Here is a 25,597-nt window from a genome sequence, read left to right on the forward strand (position 1 = left end):
AGAATAACTGGTTTTAGCTTTTAATTCAGAACTGCACGTGGCGAGTGAGTGGTATCTACTACAGCAAAAACTGGGTTTTTGAGGTGCTCTCCAAACCTCTTCACCTTTTGATGCCATTCCTCGGTCAGCTTAGCTGGTTGATTTAGTGATGCCATAAAACAGGAGCCATCTCTGCTATTTACAGACTTGTTTTCGTTGCTCCTTGATGGTGCTTAAATCTTCTTACCCCTCGTGCCACCTTCTGAGAGTGTCAGACCATCACAGCCTGGTTCTTGTTGCTCTTTAAATCCTATTCTTTTTTGCTTTTTTGCAAACCCAACAGCAACCACTTTCCCTTTTCCCAGTAGTCCCCAGGCAGTGAGGAATGCTGGCCACTGGCCAATTCATTTAAACCTCTGGAATAATAGTTTGCTCTCTAATGAATAGTCTGGCTTTAAATCTCTCCATTCAAAGGTGGTGGCACTCCTGAAGTTGACAGGTACTTATGAGACACTGAGGAAAGGTCATTTGTTGGGTGTTACTTTCATTGATCTGTCCAGAAAACCTCCTGGTCATTCCTCTGTGCTCCTTGAAGGCAATAAAAAGAGGCAAAAAGCAGGCAGAAAATCCATTCATTTTCTCATATTTGCTTCAGAAGTGTTCCTATTTAAATGTCCCAGAGTTCAGCCTCACAGTTGGCAGCACCTTATTCTGGTCAGGGAAACTGAGGCACGGAGCAGGGGGATTATTTTTCCCTGGCCATCAGGTGTTAATCCCGAGCTGGAATCTGGGAGCTCCTTGCTCTGGCTCGCAGAGAGCTGGAGGAACACCACTGTTGAGAGATTTATTGCTCATTTCATCCTTCTTCCCCCATACCCATAAATAAAACACTACCATTTTCTTCCTGAAGTTGGAGCTTAATGAACCTAAAAGCAATCTGAGGAAGTAGCACCAAAACCTGGCTGTTCTAAAGCCCTAGTCCATTTACAAATGAGAACCCGGAGCATTGGTAAAGTTATTTTTACTGTAACTTGAGTTTACTTTCCATAGGAGTTGCCAGACCCATATTTCAAGGCCCAGGAGAGTAAAGTGACTTTGACATCTCCTAAACCCGGCTGGGAGGGAATGGCTCCTACCTGGATTAATGATTGTGATGCTTCAGGTTTGAGCTTTTCTATTTTTCACATTCTGTGCTGCTTCAGTGTGTGGGTCTGGGGTTCACATGAGGGGATGGTGAGCTCTCTGCACAGAGCAGGGAGACAAAACAATTCCTGCTCCAGCTGGGCACCAAGGACAAATGATCCAAATCTCAGCCCCAAAAGCACAAACAACGTGGGCTGGAGAGAGGAAAACAAGCAGGATGGGACTGCATGGGCTAAAGCTGGAATGGGACAATGAACTCCAATGTGCCAATGGAGCAGAGCTGATCACAGTGAGAGCCCCCGGGAGCGCTCGTGCATTTTGGGACCATTTTGGTTCATCTTGGGTGCAGCCCTGGCTGGGCTCTGGTGCTGCCCAAGGTGGATCCATGGAGGAGATCCTTTGAATAAATCCCTGCTTTATTCTTCAGCTCTGCCCAGCTCTGCTCTAGATCAGCCTTCATAAGGCATCCGTTGGACTCCACAGGCTTTTCCAATCTTAATGATTCTCTTTTATTGTCTTCTTCAAGTGGACAAGCATGGGATTAAATCTCACCCCTTTTGCCTTAAGTCTGAATTTTTCTGTGTAAAATTTTAAGGTTTGGAGGAGATAAACATGATCAGTGTTTGTGCAGGGCTCTCAGCATGCTGTGGAGGATTTCTTGTGGATGTGGAGCTCCAGCTCACAAGTCACTGGAATTCTTCTTGAAAGACTGAATTTGTGTAAGATGAGGGTGGTGAACTGTTAAAAATTTGGCCCTTCAGAATTAAAAATTAATAAAAATCCTTTATTAGGACAGGTCACCACAACAGAGAGATCTGTGGACCTTTGGAGAGGATGTTGGTACAGAAGATATGGAAATTGGGGTAGGAAAAGGGGGGGGAAAGGGTTTTGGCATTGTAGGATGAAAGCTGAAGTCAGAGGGAGGAGGAAGGTGTATGAGGAGCTGCAGGTGAAGCTGGGAAGGCTGAATCCCAAGGATAAGGCAGGAGAAAGCTTGTGTAGCTGTGGGCAGAGCAGAGCCTGGCAGGAAGGGGACGTTTCCCACAGCAGAGAGGAGCAGAGCAGCCCCAGGAGAGGAGTTCCCAGCCCAGGGAGGTTGTTCGGTGTCTGAATTCTTGGCCCGATTACATGGTGAAGGAAGGAATGAAGTCAAGCATGGGCTCCCACCATCACTTGGCTGATATTTAATATTTTAACCTTTAAAAGTGGAGGGAACTGTGCAGGAGCAGCTCTGAAAGAAGAAGGAGCAGTCCCCAGTGATGCACTCTGTGCATCCTCCATGACTTCTGTTCAGAGTCATCCCAGCAAATGAGCTTAGGCTGAAAAAAAAAAAAAAAATCTGGATTGATGCTTTCCAGTTGATTCTCCAGCCCTAATTGCTCCTTCTCTCCAATTTTTGCTTGGCTTTGTGGCAGTCAAGGATGGCAGAGTGTGATCAGAAGCAAAATAATGCCTGGTTTGGGTTTTGCTGTAGCAGTTTTATTTCCTAGAGGACCAAACCTTCTGAGTTATCCCTGTCTGACAGAGGGGAGTGGAGGACTGGGGAAAGGAGGTCACCCAGCAAAATGATGGTGTAGCCAAAAATGACAGCAAGGTCTGCTCCTGATGGAGAGAAATTGGTCAGACTGGAGCACTGTGTTTTCTCCAGGGTACAGAATGGAAAATCTTCAGAAAAGGGCCACTTTGTACATCAGAAATGATATTTTGGTAATGAAACAAAGTGTTGGTCAAAAGGTGACTGGAGTCACTGGAATTCCTTCCATGGGAGCAAATCTTTGTTTGACAGTGGTTGGTAACAGGCAGGAAAACACCCAGGAACTGCTTCCCACCTCAGGCTCTGCAATAAATACTCCTCACTTGGACCATGATCAGCTGTTGGATTCCCATGTGGAAAATGGTCCCTGTTGGTGATGAAGAGTTGTAAGACTCCCATTTTTAAACTCTGTGATCTCTATATATCCCTGAATTCTTTCACAAGGTCAATTCACTTCTGTTTGGAGGACGAGGCAAGGAAAAAACGGAGGTAAATTGCAGCAACAAAAGTGAAAGAGAGAGGAAGCAGAAGGTATTTACTTCTCACCTGCTACAAATTACCCTGCAGCAGAAAGCAGGGAGGAGGAGGAGGAGGAGGAGTGGGATGGTGCAGGAACAAAAGGCTTTTCTGCCTCCAAATGCACCAAGGTGGGAGCTCTGCGTTTCTCAGGAGTTTGGTTTCAGCAGCCAGACACATCCTTGGGAAGGGCTGGCCCACGGCTCTGGGGGCTCTTTTTGCTCCCTAATGACACTCAGGCTTTGTCCCCTGGCCGGGCAGCGTTTTGCTTGCAGGCTAAAGTTACAGTTGTAGCAGAACTCGTTCCATATTGGCGTTTGATCCTGGGAGAAGGGGGAAAATCTGGTCAATGCGGTTCTCATTAGCCAAAAAAGCTGTAACATGCTGGAGTCATTAGTAGTTTGTTGATTGAGTTAACCGTGCAAGGCGGGCTGCAATTGATCATCTGCAGTCTCATTAAATATGCTGCAGTCTCGGGGAGGTTGTTATGGAACTGCTTGGAAGGCAAGCACGAGGAATCCTGGTTTCAGCCCAGAGCACCAGTTTTAAAATCTCTTTTGACTCAGGCTCAAAGTGTATAATTAATATCAGAGATGGGACTGAGGTGTGACATAAAAATAATCTTTCACTGGAGTGTAACTACACAGGGTCGTGTTTCAGCTTGAAATGGGGAAGGAGATGGAGGCTGAAACTTGAATCCAAATTTAAACTTTCCTAGTGCTCCAAGAGGGAAGTGGTGAGGGGTCTGTGGCTGCAGGATTTCCACTTGGCCCTGTCTAGTAGGTATGTGAAGGAAGGAAGCATTGCTGAGCTTCATTTAAAGATAATGAGGTCTAATAAACCCTAACCAAAAGTCAAATTCACTTCATCTTTGCCTTGCTCATAAGTGAGTCAATAAGTGAAAAAGATCTATATAGAGAGAGGTGATAGAATTTCACTTTCAAGAAATGGGTGAACAGGAGTTGCTGAAGAGTGTTACCTTGAAAATATATCATGATCACTTTAAACCTTGTCTATGTCTTTCAGCTTTTGAAATGCTGAAGATCACATCTTGAGGGAATTTGTTGGAGCCTTTGAAGTATTTTTATGTTAGGCCCCTATGGCAGAAGATTGTACAGATCAAGAAAGTACCGAGTAGATTTATTCACAGAAAATGCATTTAAATTACCCAGCTATACGGGCGCACATTCTTCATTTATAGCCTGGTGTCTGGGCTCTGAAATCCTCCCAAGAACTGAGGTCATGGAATTGGAAAATGAGCTTCTGTACACCATCCTTCTGGCCTTTCGGATGTAATGGAGTCTGCACTGTGTGGTAAATTGGATGGAATTCAGAGAAGAGCAACAAAAACAATTAAGGGAGGAGAGGAACTGACTTACATGGAAAGATTAAAGCGTTACAAATTTGTGGCTTGGTGAAGCAGAGACTACTGCGAGTTGTTGGAAGTTTCTGGAGGCAGGAATGCAGCTTCAAAATCCCTGGTCTTGTCTGAGCATGGTTTTGTTTGTGTGTTTGTTTTAAAGGAAAATCTTATCCGAACAATATCCTCATCTGGTGTAACTTACCCCAGTGCCAGTGAAAATAATAGAGCTGGGGGATCTGGGCCAAATTATACTGTCTAAAAATGTGGCCCTTGCACTCTTTTAAAACTGGCACAGCAGGGGTGGAAGTGGTAGTTTAGGGAGGCAACTGGTGTTTTAACTCCTGCAAGGTAATTCCTGGTGTATCCAGAATGCAGAGCGGTTAAATGTGGAAGATTTTTGGACATCTTCCTTCTATAGCACCTCTGCAAAATGCTGGCAAGAGCCAGCAAGCTTAGAATGTTTAATTGCTCAGGTGAATATTGGCAAAAAATGGGCAGAGAGGGTGTTTCTGTTACCTTGTTCTTCACATGCTCTTGCAGAAACACAGGCAGCTTTTGAAGCAGCAGAGAAAAGTCTGAAGCAGACCCAGAAACTGTGGGATGAATTACTGAGGGGCTGCAGGTGGAGCCCAGCCCTGAGTGTGAGTGGCACTAGCCCAGAGGAGCGGTCCATAAGTACCCAGGTACTGAGTGGCGCTGGCTGGGGTGGGCACAGCAGCTCAGGTTTGCAGCCCCAGCAGCCCTGAGTCCTGTCCCTGCTGAGGGGACCGGCGTGGTGGCCGCTCTGCACACACAAGGCACGGATTGTTCGCCGGGATTGAGTAACGGTGAGGCTGAGCAATTAAAACTGTGGGCTGGCTCTGAGGAAAATGAGGTGTGAAGCCCGTTGGACTGCGAAACAGCCTCAGAAGGGAAGTGGTGGAGGCCCTGGTGCTTGGGAAGTGGGACTTGTCCTGAGGATGGAGTGTTAATTGAAGCGTCGTGGCCAAATTTGAAGTGAGAGGTTGATTCCTGGCTCCCTCGCCTGCTCCCTGTTCCAGCTGGGCAGGGAGAGATTCCATCCCAGGGCTGAAGCCTGGTGAGCTTGGCTGCACGGGGAGTTGAGAAGCTGCCACCTTTCCCATAAGTAATTGCTGTTATGGGATGGTGAAGCTGCCAGGGAGCAGGAGGAGGAGATGGAAAGGTGGCAGCTTCTGTGTGGAAGTTGCTACAAATATCAGTTTCCTTTGTAAGTCATGGTCTTTACTGAGGGGTGAAACAGGCCAAACCTCTATGATTAGGACTAATTTTGAGTCTTGCCAGTTGCACCAAAACAGCAAAACCCTAAAGGGCCTGTGGAGATTGTGTTGCCATTGCCTCCATCCTGATTCCTCTGGGTCAGGAGTGGGGAGCAGCAACTGCCCCATCCATTCCTGCCCATCCCAGTGCCGCCAGCTCAGTGGGGAGCACTGACTGCCCCATTCCTGCCCATCCCAGTGCTGCCCAACTCAGTGATGGGCAGCGACTGCCCCATCCATTCCTGCCCATCCCAGTGCCGCCAGCTCAGTGGGGAGCAGTGTCAGCCCCATTCCTGCCCATCCCAGTGCTGCCCAGCTCACTGGGTGAGCAGTGACTGCCCCATTCCTGCCCATCCCAGTGCTGCCAGCTCAGTGGGGAGCACTGACTGCCCCATTCCTGCCCATCCCAGTGCCACCAGCTCAGTGGGGAGCAGTGACTGCCCCATTCCTGCCCATCCCAGTGCTGCCAGCTCAGTGGGGAGCAGTGACTGCCCCATTCCTGCCCATCCCAGTGCCACCAGCTCAGTGGGGAGCAGTGACTGCCCCATCCCTGCCCATCCCAGTGCTGCCCAGCTCACTGGGTAAGCACTGACTGCCCCATTCCTGCCCATCCCAGTGCTGCCCAGCTCACTGGGTGAGCAGTGACTGCCCCATTCCTGCCCATCCCAGTGCCACCAGCTCAGTGGGGAGCAGTGACTGCCCCATTCCTGCCCATCCCAGTGCTGCCAGCTCAGTGGGGAGCAGTGACTGCCCCATTCCTGCCCATCCCAGTGCTGCCCAGCTCACTGGGTAAGCACTGACTGCCCCATTCCTGCCCATCCCAGTGCTGCCCAGTTCAGTGGGGAACACTGACTGCCCCATTCCTGCCCATCCCAGTGCCACCAGCTCAGTGGGGAGCAGTGACTGCCCCATTCCTGCCCATCCCAGTGCTACCCAGCTCACTGGGTGAGCAGTGACTGCCCCATTCCTGCCCATCCCAGTGTTGCCAGCTCAGTGGGGAGCAGTGACTGCCCCATTCCTGCCCATCCCAGTGCTGTCCAGCTCAGTGGGGAGCAGGAGGGAGCAGCAAACATCACCCTCCAGAGATGAGTGTTCGGAGAAGAGGGATTTTGAGTGTGAGAAGGAGGCAGCCAGACAGGAATACCGAATGTGGACTGAGGATGCCGGGGGAATTGTTTCCATAGAAACCCAGCCATGGAGGCTCACACTGCTCCCCCATCTCAGACTTACAAATTCGTGTGATTGCCTTCGTGGTCAACAGAATGCATGGAGGGGAGGTGGGTGATTAGGAAGATTGGAGTTTGCTGCAGATGTGGGAGCGTTGTGCTGCATTCCCTGTCTGAGGGAACTCGGAGTGGCTGCTACACTGGGATGTGCTGCAGTAAATCAGGATTAACTCCTGGGCACTGAATGGTGCCCTACTGGTGTCGAACAAAGGGAATCAGGCCTCGTTTCTTTCAGTGAAATGAAGGAAAAAAATGGGTTTTCATTTGTTACTTGCTGCATTGTTCTCCCACCTTTGTTGGCCAGGCCTTTTGCAGACTTCATCTCTGCCTGTAAATGCACAGCATTCAGAAATGCCTCAGGAAACGCTGTTCTGAAATGTCCTCCGTGGAAGAACAGGCCTCGCCTTGCCAGAATTTATGAGGGGCCCTGGGAGCCTGTTTCCTTCATTTGTTCCTGGAAAGATTTCTTCTTGGAAAATGCAAGATGTTTAGGACTAATTTCTGTTCCTCCAGCCCCTTCAAGGAAAGCAGCACCTATGCGAGCTCCCAAAAACCTCCAAATGCAGCACCCATGTGGGAGTCAAATTTTGTGTGGGAGAAGAGGCTAAAGGAGGTCAGAGAACCCCAAATGAAATGTGGAGGTGCCAAGGCTTAGTGTAGGTGTGGGGGTTGGGTTCCTCTGACCATCTCCTGAAGTTTAACTTCGGCTTAGCTGATTTGGTCTGTCTGATTTTAAGCTTCACAATTCACAAACGTCATATTTTATCCTCTTTTTCGAGGAGACTCTGGGTGTGGAGGGGAGAAGAGAGCAGGAAGAGGAGATTTGGACAATTTTGGACATGATTTGGCCACTGTCCTGTTCTCCAAGGAATGGCTCCACAACCAGAAATTTATGTGACGTGATTTTTCTGGCTGCACATGGAGGGGAAAGGAAAATAAAGGCTGAAATTCTGAGGGAAATGGCTCCCATCTCTCCTCCTGGTTTCCCCAACCTCTCAAAAAGTTCCTGGAGACCCTGAAAGCCTTAAGAGTAACCCAGCTCTGCTCTCTTGCTAAGCACAGATAACGCTCCTGCAGCTCCGAGAGGAAAACATCTGAGGTTTGGGAAGGGTCAGCCAGGAATGACATAGCTGCAAATGTGCAGGGAAATCAAAGAGCTGCAGGGCTCCACCCAGGAGAGAGGAGAGCCCCAGAGACAGCCCCAAACCAGGACTTACAGGAAGGGATGCCCAGAGAGGAGCACTTTTCCTCTCAGATTTGTGTGAGTTCAGCATTAACCCCACCCATGGTTCACTTGTTTTGTTTTGGAAATGTTCTCAGGACTCACGGCTGAGATTGTTCTTCCAGGGCTCCTCAGTTGCCTGTTTTTGTGGTGAATTGGGCAATATTTGATATTTTCCTTAAAGGACCTGGACTGTGGAGTGAGAGGGGAGTGTGTCTGTAGCGTTGAGGTGCCCTCATTTCAGCTGAAACCTCTGCCTGATGCTAAAATTGAAATTTTGGCTGCAGTAGAGTTAATTTTCCTCATAGAAGCCAGCGCGGGTCTGTGTTTTGGATTTGTGCTGACAACAGTGCTGATAACACAGGGGTGTTTTAGTTCCAGCTGAGCAGAGTTTACACAGAGCCCTTTTTGCACCTCACCCCACTAACGAGGCTGCACAGGGAGCTGGGAGGGGACACAGCCAGGACAAGTGACCCCGAGTGACCACAGGGATATCCCAGACCATGTTCAACATAAAAAACCTGAGCAGCCACTGTGGATTTCCCAAAACAAAGAGAGAAAAGGTGCAGCCTGCCCCCAAACCCTGTCTCCGAGCAAACATCTGCTCTCTCACTGTGGGAAGGAGAAAATTCTTCATTTACTGATGATTTTTTTTCCCATCAATTAGTGAGGAGAGCAACTTTGTCAAGCTTTTAATCTGGGCAGACTTTTTGCTGAACTGCCTCTGCATGCGAAATGGAATCAGTTCCATCCCTCACCCATCTCCAAAACTGTTTTTTTTTTTTTTTATTGTGTTGGGTGATCTTTGTGGAATTATTCCTTGACTTTTATCCGAAATCCATTGATAATGGTTATTTAAGCTTCTTCTGTGCTCTCCGGTTGTTTTAATTTCAGGGAGTCCATAGAGGAGTTTAAGGATGTATTAGTTATCATATTGATGGATCAGCCAAGCAAGGAGCATTTGGAAAAGCACAAATTCCTGTTCCATTGACCTGTGAGATTTGGAGGATAAGGCTCTGCATGCCATTAGCAGTTGGAGCATCCATAAGCATTCCTCGGCAGGTTTCCATTTGGGTTTGGGATATTTGGAGTGTGCACATGGAGATTTTTGTTTCCATTAATCCATCCAAGGGTATTAATTAGTTTGTTTGCCATTTATTTAGCATTTTTCACTTAAAGGGGTATTGGGTTTGTGCTTAACAGACTCAGGGCTCTGCTCCTGCTAAATCAACCCCGCTGATGGAAAATTTGGTGGGAAATAAATCCCTCTGGAGGCACGAACAGCATAAATTCTTTGCTTGTGAGCCTGCTTGGGGTTGATACAAGGGAAAAGAAGAAACTGTGGCCAAAATTTGCTTCCCATGATCAGGTGTAGCCTCAGTGATGGTCTTTGACAAATATTGTGATTTTCCCACTGCTTCACCCCAACTTCTTTCGGATGTAACTCTGCTAAAATAAGTACAAACTGGTTAGAACTTGGTGACTTGGTGATACATGATCCAAGGAGATCTCTCCAATCTTTAATTCAGGTGATCCACATGTGAAGTCAATATTTACACCCTCTCTGGGAGTGTTTGGAGGCTAAACTCACTCGAGTGTGGAAATCACTTTGTGATCCTTGGATAAAAAAATATAAAATGCACGAGCGCAGGCTGTGGGAGTGTAAAGAATATTCTTCTCTTTAAAATTCCACAGGCCCCTAAGGTCTCTGCCACAGTGCCTCTCCAGAGTCCTGGTGGCTGCACCAGGAGTTAGACCTGGTCCATAGGCAGAGAATTAATCTGGATTATTCTTACAAAACCCATCTCAAGTGAAACTTTTGCCGATATTTTTCCCAGAAGATTCTTCTCTTTCAGTCCAGAATTTTATCAGCAATTCTTATGCTAACAGGGGTCAGGAGATGAGATGTTTCTCACGTTACACTTGAAGCTTCTCATGAATAATGGCCTGTATCACCTCCATTGTCTGTCCAAAACATAAGCAACCAGACATAAGGCCAGAGGAGAAATTTAAAGAGTGCTGAATAAGCTGGCAGGACGGACCAAGAGCTGAGATAGTCGGGGAGTGCAACAAATACAAGGTGGAGCAGATGGTTATTTGGGGAAATATCCGAGCAGATTAACTACCAGGCACTGCAGAATGAGCCAGGCTCCAGCTCAAAAGTCCCCTGAAATCTTCAGAGTGAGATTAACAGAAGCACAGACGAACATCACTGTAGCCAAAATAAATTAGAGGTCATTGTTCCCCAGTGAATTTTCTTAAGTGTTAAGTAGAGCACATCAGGCTTTTCACAGGAATCTGAGGGGGGCTGCCATGCTTAAGACCATCACTTGCTCCTGTGCAAGGGCAATCTGTCCACTTGAAAACAATTTTTATTGTCCCTCTCTCCTTTCCCTAATTATTTTCTTTGCCTTTTTGTTCTCACATATCTCTGTGTGTGTGTGTGCATTATGGGAAAAAAAATAAAAATAAAAGTAGCTGCAGTTTGAGCAGGATGAGAATCCCCAAAATACGTGGCACTGGAAATTCCCACCGTGGAAATTTTAGTTCCCCCCAGGCCCTTCAATCTTTTTCTTCAGTGAGACTGCAGCTGCCATCTGATTTGTATTTATATATGCTCTTTATAGATATTAATGCAATAACAGATTAAACCTAAAGTAACTGTTACTACACAGAGGCATCTCAGGGGTCTGATCTCGCAAACATTAATGCCTCTGAATAACTTTAATCTTGTGCATTGTGTATTTGAATTTAATGGGGACTCTTGCATGCCAAAGTTTCTCACATTTGCGAATGTTTGCTGCAACTTCAGACTTCCCCCATATGTTGATGTCAATTTGTTTTTGCAACCTCAATACGGTTTAGAAACCTCAGCCTCTGATCACGGTTGGTGGATGGCTGTTTTTTCACTTCTGCTGCATTCATTGGGCCAGACTTGCAATGGGAAAAGTGGGAAAAATGGGAAAAATGGGCTAAATCCTCTCTGCTCACCCCACCTACTTAGACCAGGCTAAATTTCCCTCTCAAGGGCTTCTCCAGGCTTTTCCTTCTTTTTTAGCAAGCCTGTAGGTAATGAGAGTTATGATGTGGTAATGCTGTTTCTTCCCAAACCTCTTTCTGAAGGTGAATTCCTGAAAGAAACTGGATTGGAAAACTTGGAAAATAGCCCCGTGGTGCTGGATAAATACCTGGAGTGTCCAGGACACGAGGGAGGTGAATCCAGCTCGCCCAGGGCAGGTGGCCTCTGCTCCCTGGGGAAGGGCTCAAGGTGAACACAAGAGTCCAGACCTTCTGCTGGATTATCTTTTCTGTGTTTTTAGATTATGAGAGCTGTTTAGAGGATATTATTTTCATTATCTTTTTACTAACTGTAAGGTTTTGATGAAAAAACCTTAAATAGGGTTGATCTGGGAATGTTTTTACAGGCAACCAAAAATCTTGACCTCTCCTAGACAGGTGTTAAAGCCCCTGCACATCCTCCAGAGAGCCCAAACAGTTTAAATTCCTCATCTTGTGCCTCTGGAGCTCTGAATCCCACTCAGAGCTGCTGTAATCCACTGCTGAAAAGCAGTGCTCACTTTGGAGTTCAATAATAATGGTAATTTTACAGCCTAACGTCAGGGTAATAAACTCTTCCACCAGGCGACTACTGTGACCACCAGGAAAGTTTTATTTCTCCAGGTTCAACAGTTTCCCTGTGACTAATGTACCCTTGGAGGAGAGGTGACTTCCCTCGAAAAGGAGCACTGATACGTCTGTGTTTGCAGTTAAGGCTCACTAACCACTGGCATCAATCTGATAAGCATCTGATAGGGCCCAATTATGCCATTTCTCAGCTTTGGAGTGAATAAAATTTATTTTCTAGCCCACAGGAATGTGAATAGATTGGTTTTACTCCTGTATCCTGGTATTATTTAAGATTGAGCTCCTTTTTCTGTGAGTTATCACCATATCTGCCAAGAGCAAATCTATCTGTGTGTTATGTTTAAAAGTGTAGGAGAGGGACAAGAACAATAAGAGGGTGAGAACCAAGGTAACAAACAGAAGGAAATCATTAGACACTTGAATTAATGAGATATTTGCTTAACTAGCACAAATAACATTGCCTTTAAGCACTCTCTCCCAAGCTCACACAATTCAAGGAATTCAGGAAACGCATCAGTCTGAATGGCACAAAGTTGTGTGGGACAGTTAAAATACTGGCCAAAGCTTTGGAAATTTATTATTTTCCAGTGTCAGAGGAAATTGAAAAGTTTTATCAGTTTTTAGCTGCCACAGCCCTGTAGGAAATCTTCATGCTCCTCCTCCAAGGGCTGCACACTTGGAGAGGTCTAGAGGTAAATATCTGAAAATTAGGAATGCTGCTGGTCAGTCAAAATCTCCTCAACCAGTAAAGAGAAGGGGGCAAGTCCAGAGATGGAATGATCTGAACTACTTAAAAATAAATTTCTTAGAAGTATTTCTACTTTTGTGGGGACACTCCCTCAATCATTTTGCATAAAAACCATGAGTGCAGTGTCAGCTCTAAACATGTAATGCCCAGAGTTTTAAAGTTTAGTAGTTGGAAGATGCAGATAAAGACCCAGAGGCTGACTGGGGACTTTTGTGCGTTTTTAAGTTTTCCATCATTCTGGAAATCTTTCTAGCATCTCTAGGCACAACTTTTGAAAGAAAAAAAAAAATATAAAAAGATTCTTTTTAGAACCAAGTTGGCGCCACTAAGATATTTTTGTTAATTAAATGACTGAGGGCATGCTGCTGATGAGGGAACAGGAGCTAATTGCTGCTGTCTGGCTGATGATGGACTCTGAGGGCTGTGTAGGGTGCTGGTTCTCGCTCTCAGCTGTGGAGAGATTTCATTGGGAATCCTGCTATGGTTCAGTTTTCCACACCTCCAGAAGGAGAAATAAATCCAGTGGATTATCACCTGCCCCAAGCCGTGTGGCTCTGAGTAGAGATCCCAGCAGGGAGATTGAGAGAGGGCAATGGATAAACTCCTTTCTGTGCCTCTCCCTCTCCTTAGGTGTGTCCTTATCCTGTTCCAGATGGGCCTGGGAGCTAAGCTTGTCCTGGAACAGCCCGGGATAGGCTGTTCCAGGCTGGGAACTGCATTTTGGTATAAACTGAGAGCAGAAGTGGCCCCCAGAGATCAGAGCTCTGGCAGGCAGAGTCCCTCCGGGCCCTCTGGGAAAAACAAACCAGGGAGCTGACAATATTTGGGGATGTGATTCCTTTGTTCTGTCAGAGGATGAGGACAGGCTGTGGAGAGAGCCCGGAACAAAACTTAAGGGATTTTTTAATTTCATGGCTTGGTGAGGAATAGGAAGCTGGGATGACCCCTACCCTGCCCTGGGCTTTGACTCCTCAACCTGTTGTCATTCCACTTTAAAGGGTCCCCCTGTCTCATTGAGGTGCCTAGAAAATACAGACTTGTCCTAATACCTGTCCCTCTCTTTATTTAAGAACTTAAACCATGTCCAACCTTGTAATTCCATGCACATCCTCCAAATACTTTAGCACCTGGATGATACTGAAGGTCCCTTTCAACCCAACCCAACCTTTACTTCTGTGGTCTCACCCACCTTCAGGTTTTCATTTTCTCATCTACCTTTCAATAACCTGGTGCTGTCAGATCATTATTTGTAAAAGGCAGATACTGGAATACTTTTATTTGGCTGGAAAGGGACGGTTGCAGCACTCTGGGTTTGGGTTCTGAGGTTGGGGTCCCAGAGGAGGAGGCACCAGGGACGTTTTAAGGGTGCTGGCTGAGGAGCAGAGCCCTTGTTGCATTGATTGTTTTAATGCTCACCTCTAATTGTTGTATTAATCATGGCCAGGCGCACCAGGAGCATGGAGAAAGTGTTTTTGCAGTGGAAAGCAAGCAAAGGAATAATGACTATTGCAATTCTGGGATTGCACCTTGGCAGCTGAATTCCCAGAAATGCACGGGACAAAGGGCTGGCCCCCATGGGCTTGGCCATTGCTTTGGGAAGTCCAGGGAGAGATTTTAGTCTCTTGGCATTTTTTGTTTTGGGCAGTCCAGGTGGGGATTTTTTCTTTGGGTAGTCCAGGTGGGGATTTTTTCTTTGGGTAGTCCAGGTGGGGATTTTTTGCCTGTCTGTCCAGAAACACGGAGATACCCAGCTGTGCTGGGAGGGCCCCACAGTTTTTGCAGGCAGATGCTTCACCACGAGCCCAGATGCTGCCTTTGCCCCAGCCCTGAACAAGGCAAGCAGTTAGAGAAGCTTCTCTTCATCAAATTCATTTGCACTGATCACTCCCCAAGCTCCTTTGGAGGGAGGAGGAGAAGGAGCCTGAGAAAACCTCCTGAAAGCTTGTCCAAACCTATTTTAAAAGCAAAAAACCCAGAAAATAGCAGTGTGCAAGTCTGTCTGCAGCTACAGCAGAGGGAAGCAGATGCAAGCAAGGCTGCCCATGCCTTGTGAAGCTCTGTGAGCTCCTGGAAGGCAGCCAGGGCTGAAATCATGGCTGGAGGCAGCAGCACCCTTTTCTCCCCTCTGCCTGAGCTGCTCCTGACAGGACATTTGTACTTCATTGAGCCGTGGAGCACAGACTGAGCCGTGCAGTGTGGTGGCTGGAACTGAAAAGGTAAATTGAGGAGTGTCTTCTGGACGCAGCGGAATGTTGAAAAAATAATTTTTTAAGTTGATGACAACAAGAGGGTAGTTTTTTGGAATTACTGAAAGGGAGAGAAGTCTAGGTTGTAGAGGCTTTATGTTTTCTACGATCTTGTTGATCTTCTTTAGGTCGTGGAGTAATTTCTAGGAATTAGAAGTCTTTTTATGAATGACTAAACACCTTCTAATTATGATAACATAAATTATAACATCTGTATTATCTCACCCTTCTCATAAAACTAAACATAAAATAAAAGTTTTAAAGCACCTCTTAGTCACCCCATCTCTAGATCAGAAAAAAATTATTATCCAACAGCAGTGGGCAGGGCTCTGCTCAGAGCTGGAGGTCTCCAGGCATGGAAGAGCTGTGGGAACCCTGTGCAATGGCAGGAACAGCCCCCCAGCCCCTGGGATTAGAGACACCTCCCTGTGTGGGGCTGCTGGCACGCTAAAACCACTTCGGGTTGTTTTTCTGTAGGTCAGGAGTGGTGGTGTGGTTGTTCCTTGGAGGTCACTGAGGTGTGGGTGCTGCCCCCGAGCTCCAAAATCTGCTCCTCCAAACCACTGTGGGATCCTGGCACACCTACAGTTGTGTCTTTGTGTCCCCTGTGGAGAGAGGACAAGATGTGGTGATGTGCAGTACAAATATTTTGCATTTGCCTTCCCATTCAAAGTCCCTGCCAGCCTCTCCCCTCCTCATCCCAGATTTCATTTTTTCAGATTTCTTTAGCCTGCATTCAGCTCTCCTGTTTTATTGCAGAGGGATTGCCTGTGCTTCGACATGATTTATTTATTTATTGTTCTTTGTCTGGGCACCTCAGACTGTGCCTGAGTTGCAGTTATTTTGCAAGTCAGCTCATGGGCACCGTCCCATTTTGCTGTTGTTGCCCTGGCTGGAGTTTTCAGTTGCCATCCTGTGTGCTCAGCCTGAGTCTGCTCCCTGTGTGTGGCACGGATGGGCACATTCAGCTGCAGCATTCACAAAGCCTTCTTCTTGTCTTCTTTCCTTTTTGATTTTTTTTTTTTTATTATTTTTGTTTTATTTTTTTGGGGAGGCTGATGAAATTTGAAATTGCTGAAATTTGATCGTAAGAGATGTCAAGAGGCAAAGCCAGAAATGATCCTTTAAGGGCACTCTTTGATATTTGGGGAAGTGAACCTTGAAAACCTCCCTTGTTTCCTGTTGTTCCATTCCTTGTTTTCTCTCATAAAGTTTTTTTTTTTTTCCTTTTCTGAAGACTTCCAAAGTACACAACCTCCCTGAAAGTCTATTGCTCCCAAAAGAAGGTCTTTTTGTAGGTTTTGACCCAGGTCCATCTCCTATCCCAGCTGCAGCTCCTTTTCCTTTGAGGTGAAGCCAAAGCTGCTGAAATTCATGTCAGTGCTGGAGGTTGAAGAATTATCTGACCCGGAGGAAGGGTTGGGGCTGGTGGGAGCATTTCACCTCCAGTTTCCTGTCCAGGACAATACAAGGGGATCTTTCTGGGGCCAAGATTTGTCTCTCACCACTGGAGATCTACTCTTGTCTCCTCCAAATCACTCTTTCCTCCCACGGTGGTGAAGCCCCTTGGTTCGAGTTCTGTTTTCAGAGACGGTATTTTGTAAGCCGGGCATTTTAAGGCACACAATCTACCTTTTAAGAGGAAAAATTTGCAAATTAGCTCCTTTTAATCATGCCTGTGTTCTGGTGAGCTGCACTTTTCCCTTGCCTGTAGCTCCCTGCTTCTCCAAACAATCCCCCCAACTGCAGGGAGGGAATTGAAATGTGCTTGGCAGCTCCCTTCTGCAAAGCCTCGATAATTTTTTGTCATCGATCCAAAATATCTTATGCCAGTTCACCGACGTGAGGTCACCCTGATTTCATCCCAGGGCTGCTGGTAGAGGTATTTTTTCTGTGTGTGTGTGTGTCCTGACTGCCCTCACCCCCTCCCCAGCTCGTTTTGTTGGAGGTTCAGTCGCTGCGTGAGGTAGCTCCGTCCTCGGCGCGTGTTGGGATCTGGGAATTTGGTGGCTAATTACTGAATTACTGCCTTTGCCCTGCAAAACGAGGCTGCACATCCTACTCTGGGACACCCTCGACCAGGAAAAACAGGCTCCTCTTTAGAGTGTCTCCCTAGAAAACACTCGGTTAGCAGCAGAAAATACCTGCCTGCAAGAGAGACTGTGCTGCTTTCAAACAACAACAACAAAAAACCCGTGTGATTTCTGCTCTGAGCAGGGCTTGGGGTGACACCCAGCCTTGTCCAGCGTGGCTTCAAGATGCCCCAAAATCTCGCCAGGAGGATAAAATTTTCTTTCTCTTCCCTTTCTGGTCACGTTTTACCACTGGAGTTACTCAGCGAATTAATAGGTATAGAAATGCAAAGCTCTTTTCTTATTACACGCCATCGATCTGATTGCAGTGTCATTAATTGAAAGACTCGGGAAATGTGATGGATGGTTCAGTTCAGGATTCCACATTCGTTTTGGCATAGCCCTGCAGGAGAAAAGCTGCATGAAGCTGATTGAAGGGCTCTTTTTGTCTGACATGAATTATTCTTTCATTGTCAAACCTTGTAACAGCATTCAGACATAGGGAGATTTACAATGTGAAATCCTAAATGGGGTCTATTCTTAAAATAAAATCAGGGAAAAAAAAAAAGAGAGAGCTTTATCTTGCAACGTTGAAAATAGCTATGTTTAAAAAAAAAGACAACCCCACAACTATTCCTCCAAATTAAATATCTTCTGCAAAACCCAAGGGGCTGATGTTTCTCACTTAATTTTAAATTATTCTGATGGTGAGGCCTTAAATGAATAAAACAATTGCTTTAATCACATAACAGTTGTCAACATTTTTATTACATTCAAATATATTTGTTTGTCTGAGAGGGTTTGTTTGCTCTCCCCACTGCTGTCATTTCCCCAGCAGAACGATTTGTCCGATTAGCTGGGAATCCTGCTCGTCCTGGAAAATTACACGAGGCTTTCCTTTCTCTTTGGGGAAAACCTAGGTGGACGCTGCCAAAATGTTTGTTTAAGGGAATCATTCAGCATTTTAGAAAACATTAAAAAGGGGAAAAAAAAAAACAAAACAGCAGCTCTGTGTGCAAAGATTTCAGCTTTTCCCAGCTGCTGGCTGCAGGCAGATCTTATCGAAAGAGCTTTGGTGGGATTTGGGTTCGTTTATTTTTTATTTTTTTGCTGTTGATCCCATGCAGTTCCGTGGTTAAATTCTGCGGGCTCTTTTGTCTGTATGAAAATTCGTGCCAGGCTCTGAGGGTTGGGAGATGGAACCACTCAAAAGCAGCAGAGAGGAGCAGCCCCGCTCCTCTTTACACCCCCAGCTCGCCGTGCAAAGTTGATGAAGAGTTTGGAATGCCAAGCAGCCACCCAACTTGTGGGCTCATTTAAGAATAAAACACTGAAATAACATTATCCGAGATGGGAATCAATGTCATGCCTGTTACAAATGCTGGAGCTGGGAGAATAGCGAGATTACACAGAGCAGGCAGATTAGATGAAGAAGAGTATTCGATTACATTACATCTGATTAGTGCTGTCTATTCATCTGCGTGGGGCTTTTTTGATTCTTAAAGAAAGCTGGCTTATTTTATGGGAATGGGGTGTGTAGAGAAAGCTACAAGCTGGAAGAATTGGATGTAAAATAGTGTTGGGAATAGGCAGCTCTCTGTTTTAACCATCTTCCTCCCTCAGCTCCTTTCCCATACCCAGATCTGCGTGCCCAAACGTTTTAGCAGGCAGATCACCACAGAAATGACCATTTTTTACTATTATTTAACCACTTTTCACGCCCAGAAAGGCATCGAGTGATCACTCTCTGCCTGACCCCCTAAACAAACTCCCCTTCCCACCTGAGCTGGACATTCGCAGGCAGCCAGACCGGCCCGATGACCGAGATGAGTAATTCCCATTAAAGTGGGGAAAGAGCCTTTTTTCCCCGAGCCTAAGGAATAAACGGCAGTGATGGGAAATGTTGTCCTCATCCCCCGCCCCCTCCCCCTGCCTATCTGCATGGAATACCCTCCCGAACGTGGATTTTTTAAGGTCTCATTGTTCGGCGAGAGGGTTGAGATTATTTTTGTAGGTTGTTTTTTAATTTTTTTGGTTTTTTTTTTTTTTTTTTTTGGGAGGGTTTTCCCTGGTCCTGCCAGGGATGCAGAGCCCGGCCGCTGCAGGTGCTGCTCCTCAGGCTGGGAATCTCCAGTTCTCCTAAGTTTGGGAATGGAGCTGGGTCAGAGCATAGCACCCACGGAGCAGCAGGGTTTTTCCAGCCCCTTCTCGCTTTATTTTCATGCTCAGCTCTGGGATGCTCCCACCCAGAGCTTCTCGGGCTGTTCCTGCAGCTCTCCTTTAATCTTGAGCACCTTCAATGTCGTTAGCAGCTCCAACCTTCCAGCCACTGGCTGTTCCTAAAAGGTGAGGGAGCTGGGGAGGGGTTGCTTTCATTAGTTATTTGAAATTGAAGATGATTTAATTTCATTTGTTTTCTTTCTTTATGCCGTCTCAAGCTAAATAAACTCAGTTCCTCTGAGCCCAAAAAGCAGCGAGGATATTTTGCCTTTGGTGTCACTAATTAGCCTCCCACGGAAGCTGAGATCAGGAGAAAGGGACATAACGAGAGAGTTTGTGCAGCCTTGCAGGACTCTGAGCATATTCTACAGGAGGGGGGGAAAGAAATGTTTATTCTCAGCCCCAAACTCTGTGAAACTGCTTCATTTTCGGAGTTTCCCGCACTCCGAAATGCGGGCTGGATAATTTCTGCAAATTCAATTAGAGTTTGGAGCCCATGGCTGCTCTGATCAAATCTGTGTAAATAACATTGTCCCCAGCCTGTGTTGTCACCTCTGAAATGCTCTCTGGATCGCAGCCTAGCTCTGTCTTTTCTTGTGGTGGAGTCAGGGTGGTGCTGGATTTCGGAGCTTTTTGCATTTTATTGCTCTTGATTTTTTTTTTTAAATTTAATTTTTTTAGGGTTTTTTGTTTTGTTTCTTTTTTAGTCCGTTTTGACTCTGACAGTTTTTAAAGGTGAGGCTCATTTTTTGTGAGGTTAAGAAGAAGGAGAGAGTAAAAGGTACCGTATCTTTCTTCTTAATTGCTTGGCTTAAGTCTGAAACATCTGAAAAAACACCTTTAAAATGATCTTAGAAGTAACAGTCGCTTAATTAATAAAAAATAGTAACAGAATTAGCTTACCCTCTTTATGGACTTAACTTCAGGAAATCAGGCATCCACTCTGTCTCCTCTGCAATAATCAGTTTCTTATCTAACAGATATGAAATGACCAAATACCTCTTGTATAATTTGCATCCTTTAACTCAGGAACAATTGCTCCAAACAAACAGGAAAACAAAAATATAAAATTGAAGCACTGCTACAGCTCAGAGCATCTTTTACTTTAAACCCTTTAAAGTCCTCCGTTTATTCCCATCCCAGCTCAGCTTAATTCCCTTTATTGTGTCGTTGGGCTGAAAATATACAGTGCCATGCCTAATTGTGCTGCTATTCCACATTAATAACCTGGAACTTTGCATCCCAACCAGCGAGGAGCACGGAAAAAAGGCAGAAACAGATGCAATTATTTGTTGCTGGCTAAGTTACTGTACGTGACCCAGGTGCTGGAGGACTATTTGCATGTGTTTCTCACCTTTGTTCACCCAGACACATGGGGATCTCGAGCTATTGCTGACTAATTGATAGTTGTAGTAACTGCTATAGGCTCCTTAGATTAGAAATGCATGCAGACGTGTGTCTTGATTCAAACATTAAGGAACACACACACTCTCACTTACTTACACGGGCAGAAAGTCTTCGTACTATTAGAGGTGTGTGATGGAGATAGCAGGACATAAAACAGAAGAGAGAGAGACACAGGGAGAGAGAGAGAGACAGAGACAGAGAGATGGCATGCAGCATATATACCCCTACAAATAGTTCTAAAATGCGTTTGCAAATGCAGAAGTCTTCAGAACCATCCAACAGTTCAGCACAACCCTTTTTATCTCTTCTCTGCGGGACGTCTCCATCCAGATTACTCGAAAAAAGCGGAAAAGGTGAGAGCTCTGCCATCTTAGCTCTGAATTCATCTGATTTCCTTTTTTTTTTTTTTTTTTTTATCCCCCCCCCCTCTCCCTTGTATTCCTTATGCCATTGTCCATTCTTATGATGGCAGCCGCCCTTGCTCTTGAATGCAAGTGTCACAGCGGGAGCAAAAAGGGTTCAGGGCTGCATTGTCAAAGCCATGGTTGCCTATTGTTTCTTAGCCTTTCACTGCTCTGCTTTTCCGAGCCTCTTTCCCTATCAGTGGCCCCTGTCAAGGGGAGGAGTAGGGAGAAAATTGCAAGAGTTAGTCGTCCTTTTTATTGCACACTGTTATGATAAACAGCCCCAGCAATACATCCCACAAAATTAGGAATTATAACGACGGGACGGGGGGAAAAAGAAATTTCTTTGTAGGTTTGCGTTTGGCGCTGCCCTTATGTCAAAAGCTTGGTTTCCTTAGGAAAGACTTTTGTATTGGTGTTTTTTTTTTTTTTGCCCAGCAAAAAATAGAGGCAGCTGCAAAGTGAACAGTGAGCTATTTAGCCACAAGGTAAAAATTTCCTGTTGCTATTTGGATACTGATGCTTTTCAATTTTAAAGGTGTGTGTGGGGGGGAGGAAGCATGACTGAAAGCATTTCTCTAGCTGTCCATCCATCCATCCATCCATCCATCCATCTCCATTTTATGCTTTAAAGCAATTGAAAACGGGTTTTAAAAAGGCCAGGGAGGCTGTTTGCAAGTTGGTTTTATTTGGGGAGAAAAAAAAAAAATATTCTCTCAGTGCAGAATGAGGTTTGTGTTTCAGCTGATTGAATCTTGTGCTGGGAGATGAAGGGGGGATGAGTGTCCTGCTCGTGCCAGAAAGTGCTGCTTTGTCAGGGCATTCAAAGTAAAATCTTGTCACAATTTCTTCCTTTGGTGGAGGGGGGAAAAAATGACTATAGACAGGAGTTGACTTGACATTTAAGCATGTGTTTGATTGTCTTGTGTGCCCAGGCCAGCTCTGCCCGTGCTCAAAACTTCAGGGAGGTTACAAAGTCATGGCCTCAAAAGTTTTTTTGTTTTACTGCGTTTGAGATGAAATTGCTGAGAGGAGAAAATTATTCCTAAAAGGAGGCCGCTCAGAAGAGTGCAAACATATTTATGTGTTCAAGCTGTAAATATTTTACTCGTTTCACTTTCATTATTTTTTTCACTTGCCTTAAAAAAAAAAAAAAATTAACAAAGTGGAAGAGAAGCAAATGCAATTTGGTTTGTGCTTTTAACTGTTTCTGTAAATTTGAGCATCATCCTTTCAAGCCTTAAATTTTTCCTCACTGCCCTCAGTGTAAAGGGTATTTAACAGTCTGGGGGTTTAATTTTTGCAAGCCTATTATTATGTTCTTTTGGCTGAGCTGTTATATGATCAGAAATTATTAAAAGCAAACACTGCAGACCGTTCAAATATGTGCTGCTTGAGGCTGAATATCTGAGCCATTGCAAACGTCTCGTGCTATTTTATCATCTCTAATAATACCAGGCAGAGTGCTTGCACACATGTAAATATGGTTTAAGTCTTAAAGAAGCTCACAGAGAAATTCTCCTCAAACTGCTTGGGCTTGCTTTGGCTCTATTGCAGAATATCGACTTGGCCGAGCCTCCCAAATGAGAGCTTTTGGTGGGAATTTAGAAAAGGGGCCAAGATATTTCACCTGGGTTCCCTCTTAACTCTCAGGGTGCCGAAACAGAAGTGATTTGAGGACCAAATTCTCCCAGCCCATCCTGCAGACAACTCGCTTTGCCTTTTCTCCCCCGTGCTGGTGCTTTTCCCACTCATTTATTGTCCTGCACCGCCAAGTTCTAGGTCAAGTATGCGCCTGTTTGGAATATCTTTATGTTTGAAACTTTTTTTTTTTTTGAAGAAATGATGAAAGAACTCTGGCCTTGTTTTAAATCAAGCTCTGAATGCAGCCGAGGCCACCCTGGGAGCACAATGTTTAATTTCCATTCGACATCTGCCTTATATTTACCATTGCAGCCCAGGGTCTGCGTGGAAGGAGCACTTATCGCTGATAAAAAGTTTGGCATCTCTTTTGTCAGAGGTTGTAATTTCTGTTCTCTCAATCTGGACTGTCATTTTGTAAAATCTTTTGTCACCGGAGCTGAATGGAAAACCTGGAACGTGCAAGAGATTAAAGAAATGGGGGAAGAGGATTCAAATGTGCGGAGCAATTCTGCTCGCTTCCCTCTCTGAGACAGATGGTGCCTAATCCTGATTTTTCCTTATTCCAGTGTAAATTCCGAGCTGTCCCGCTGAATCCACAACTGAATACTGATGAATCAGGATCAGGCCTGGCTCATTTCTTTGCTTTTTGAGGCTGTGGGTTTATCTGGCAGGGCTTTCTGCAGGCACAGCTCTGGGTTTGCACTCCTGCTGAGAGATGCCCACTGAGTGACTCCACCACACGGGTGCCAGCCCCGAGTCCCACTCCTCCCTCCTCCTCCTCCACTCTGACCTTCCAAATCTAGGGATAAATATCTGAATTGAGGTGCTTTCTTTAGGTAGGTCTGGGTAGGGAAATCTTAGAGCTGAGGGGGAATTTGGCACTCCAGAGTGGCAGGGGAGTGTGGTGGTGCTGGCTGAGATATCAGGTTTGCCAGGGGGAAAAAAGAAGTTTTTTCAGAGCAAAGGCAGAAACATTTGGCCCCACAGATGAATTTTGCTGTAAAAAGGATGATTCAGGGGGAGAGGTGTTCCAGTCTGATCTGTTTCAGGCAGAGAAGGGAAAACTTTACTCTGTGTTTAATTTTTTTTAATTTATTTTGTCTCCTTATTAATCAAAACAGCTTGTGTTCACTTTAGTTTTAATATGAGGATATGAAAATGCTCTTTTTGCCCCAGATTCTGTTCTGTAATTTGAAGTTGAAGTGCTCTGTGTGGTGTCAGGTCAAGTTCCATGCACCTATTTCACTCTTTCTTGTGGGATTTCAGTGAGCAACCCTTACAGTTCTGTTCTACAAAGAAATAAATATATCTCTTTTTTTTCCCCCTCTCATAGGAGTAACTTCAGTGGGAATTGCTCATGAAAAAGAGAAAGGATCACCTGGATTCTTCTGGAGCTGGGAGTCAGGGCCAGAAATCTCCAGGAAAGACCTGCCCAAGGAAGAAGAAGAGGATCTTACCTCTCCAGAGCTCCATCCCACCTGGAGCTCCAGGCAAGTACAATTTCCCTGCTTGGAGCTTCACTGCTGAGTCCTTACGAGTTCTCACACGCAGAAATTGCGTCAGTAAAGTTGTATTGCATTAAAATTTGCTGAGAATTCGGTGCATTAATCAGGGTTCTTGTCCCCTGCCAGTGGCCAGTGTGCCATTGCACACTTGTGGAGGGTTTAGAGAGTCCAAAATGCAGCAAGAGCTACCCCAGAGAGTTGTGTCAGGAAAAGCTGAACCCTTGAGGATTATGAGCCTTTTGCTAATCCCAAATCCATTTCCTGTTGCCACTTTAAATCACTGATTAGCAGCCCTCTGCCTTTTCAGGATTCTGGTCTTTGCAAACGCCCAGAACTGAGCCACTGCCATGAATTTTGTGTCCAGGTGGGCTCTGCATGCCATGGGGAGCACCTTCCCAGGGGATTGTCACTGCTTTCCTTCTTCTTGTTCATGGAGTTGATCCCTTGAGAGGAGCAAAGCTTGACAGGTAGAAAAGAGGTTCTTTAAAAGTGGAAGAGTCTGAAATAAGGCATGGAAGAACTTCTTCTCTCCCACTGGGAAAAGCCTGCTCAGAGAGACTCATTCAGGCAGGGGAAGCTGTGGGAGAAGTGTGGGGTGAAACACCAGCCAGGCAATTCTCCTCCTAATGGGTGAGATGATGCTGGTTTCCAGGAAATCAGGGCAAATTTGTGGTTAACTCTGTGTGCTGGAAAGATTCAGGGTGTGCAGGGCCAGCCCCTGATCTGATGGAAGCTGCCACAGCATCAGTTGGATGGCAGGTGGAAGTTCCTGTGTGGGAATGTCAGGCATGTGTCCTGCTCGGGCTGCAGCTCCCTGAGTTCAGACAGCTTTGTGCTGGCAGATTTCCCTCCTCCTTATTCAAAACACGTGCCAGAATTTAACCAAACCAGATCTCTGAAAGTGAGCCCAGCAGAAAACTTTCATGTGACAATGTGGGCAAGAAAGAGAAAGAAGGGTTTTTTAATGGTTGTTGCTTTCCTTCCAACTCGGATCAGTCGCTCTGTTTTGGTGTGTCAGAAGTGCCCCGTGTGCTCAAATCTGTCCCAATTCACATCTCAGAACATTATTTCCCTTTGCCACGAGGTGCTTTGGGTGGGAAGATGATTTGTGGTACAAATTCAGTTGTTTTTAATACTCCTGCAATCTGCTCTATTGCTTTCTTCAAGCTGTGCATGGAATTCCCACTTTTATTGACAGGCGTGTGTTTTCCTGAGCCAGGGTGGTCAGGGTGGAAATGTTGGGCATCTCCTGAAGATTGTGGGCATTGTTTTCTTTCTTTTCATTTGCTTTGACTATGAAGGACTCAACCTGGGTGTGAGCTACAGGTTTAAAAAGGGAATTTCACAAATTGTGTTTCCACCTGTTCTTTGGTTTTTCCGTTTTTTTGCCCATGGTTTGAGAAGGGACACTCGTGTCTGGTGTCACCTTTTAGGGCCTGCTTGCTT

General features: G+C 45.6%; 1 long non-coding RNA gene across 1 annotated transcript in view; it reads left to right on the forward strand.

Moving 5' to 3' along the window:
- Positions 1–24,246, forward strand: part of LOC137462025 (uncharacterized) — a 35,956-nt gene extending 11,710 nt beyond the window's left edge. The window contains exon 3 of the long non-coding RNA XR_010993558.1: positions 23,980–24,246. This is a non-coding gene — a long non-coding RNA (uncharacterized lncRNA). The remainder of the gene's footprint in view (positions 1–23,979) is intronic.
- Positions 24,247–25,597: the final 1,351 nt, after the last annotated feature.

This window comes from Anomalospiza imberbis, chromosome 24 (genome assembly GCF_031753505.1).
Source record: "Anomalospiza imberbis isolate Cuckoo-Finch-1a 21T00152 chromosome 24, ASM3175350v1, whole genome shotgun sequence".
Taxonomy (NCBI): domain Eukaryota; kingdom Metazoa; phylum Chordata; class Aves; order Passeriformes; family Viduidae; genus Anomalospiza; species Anomalospiza imberbis.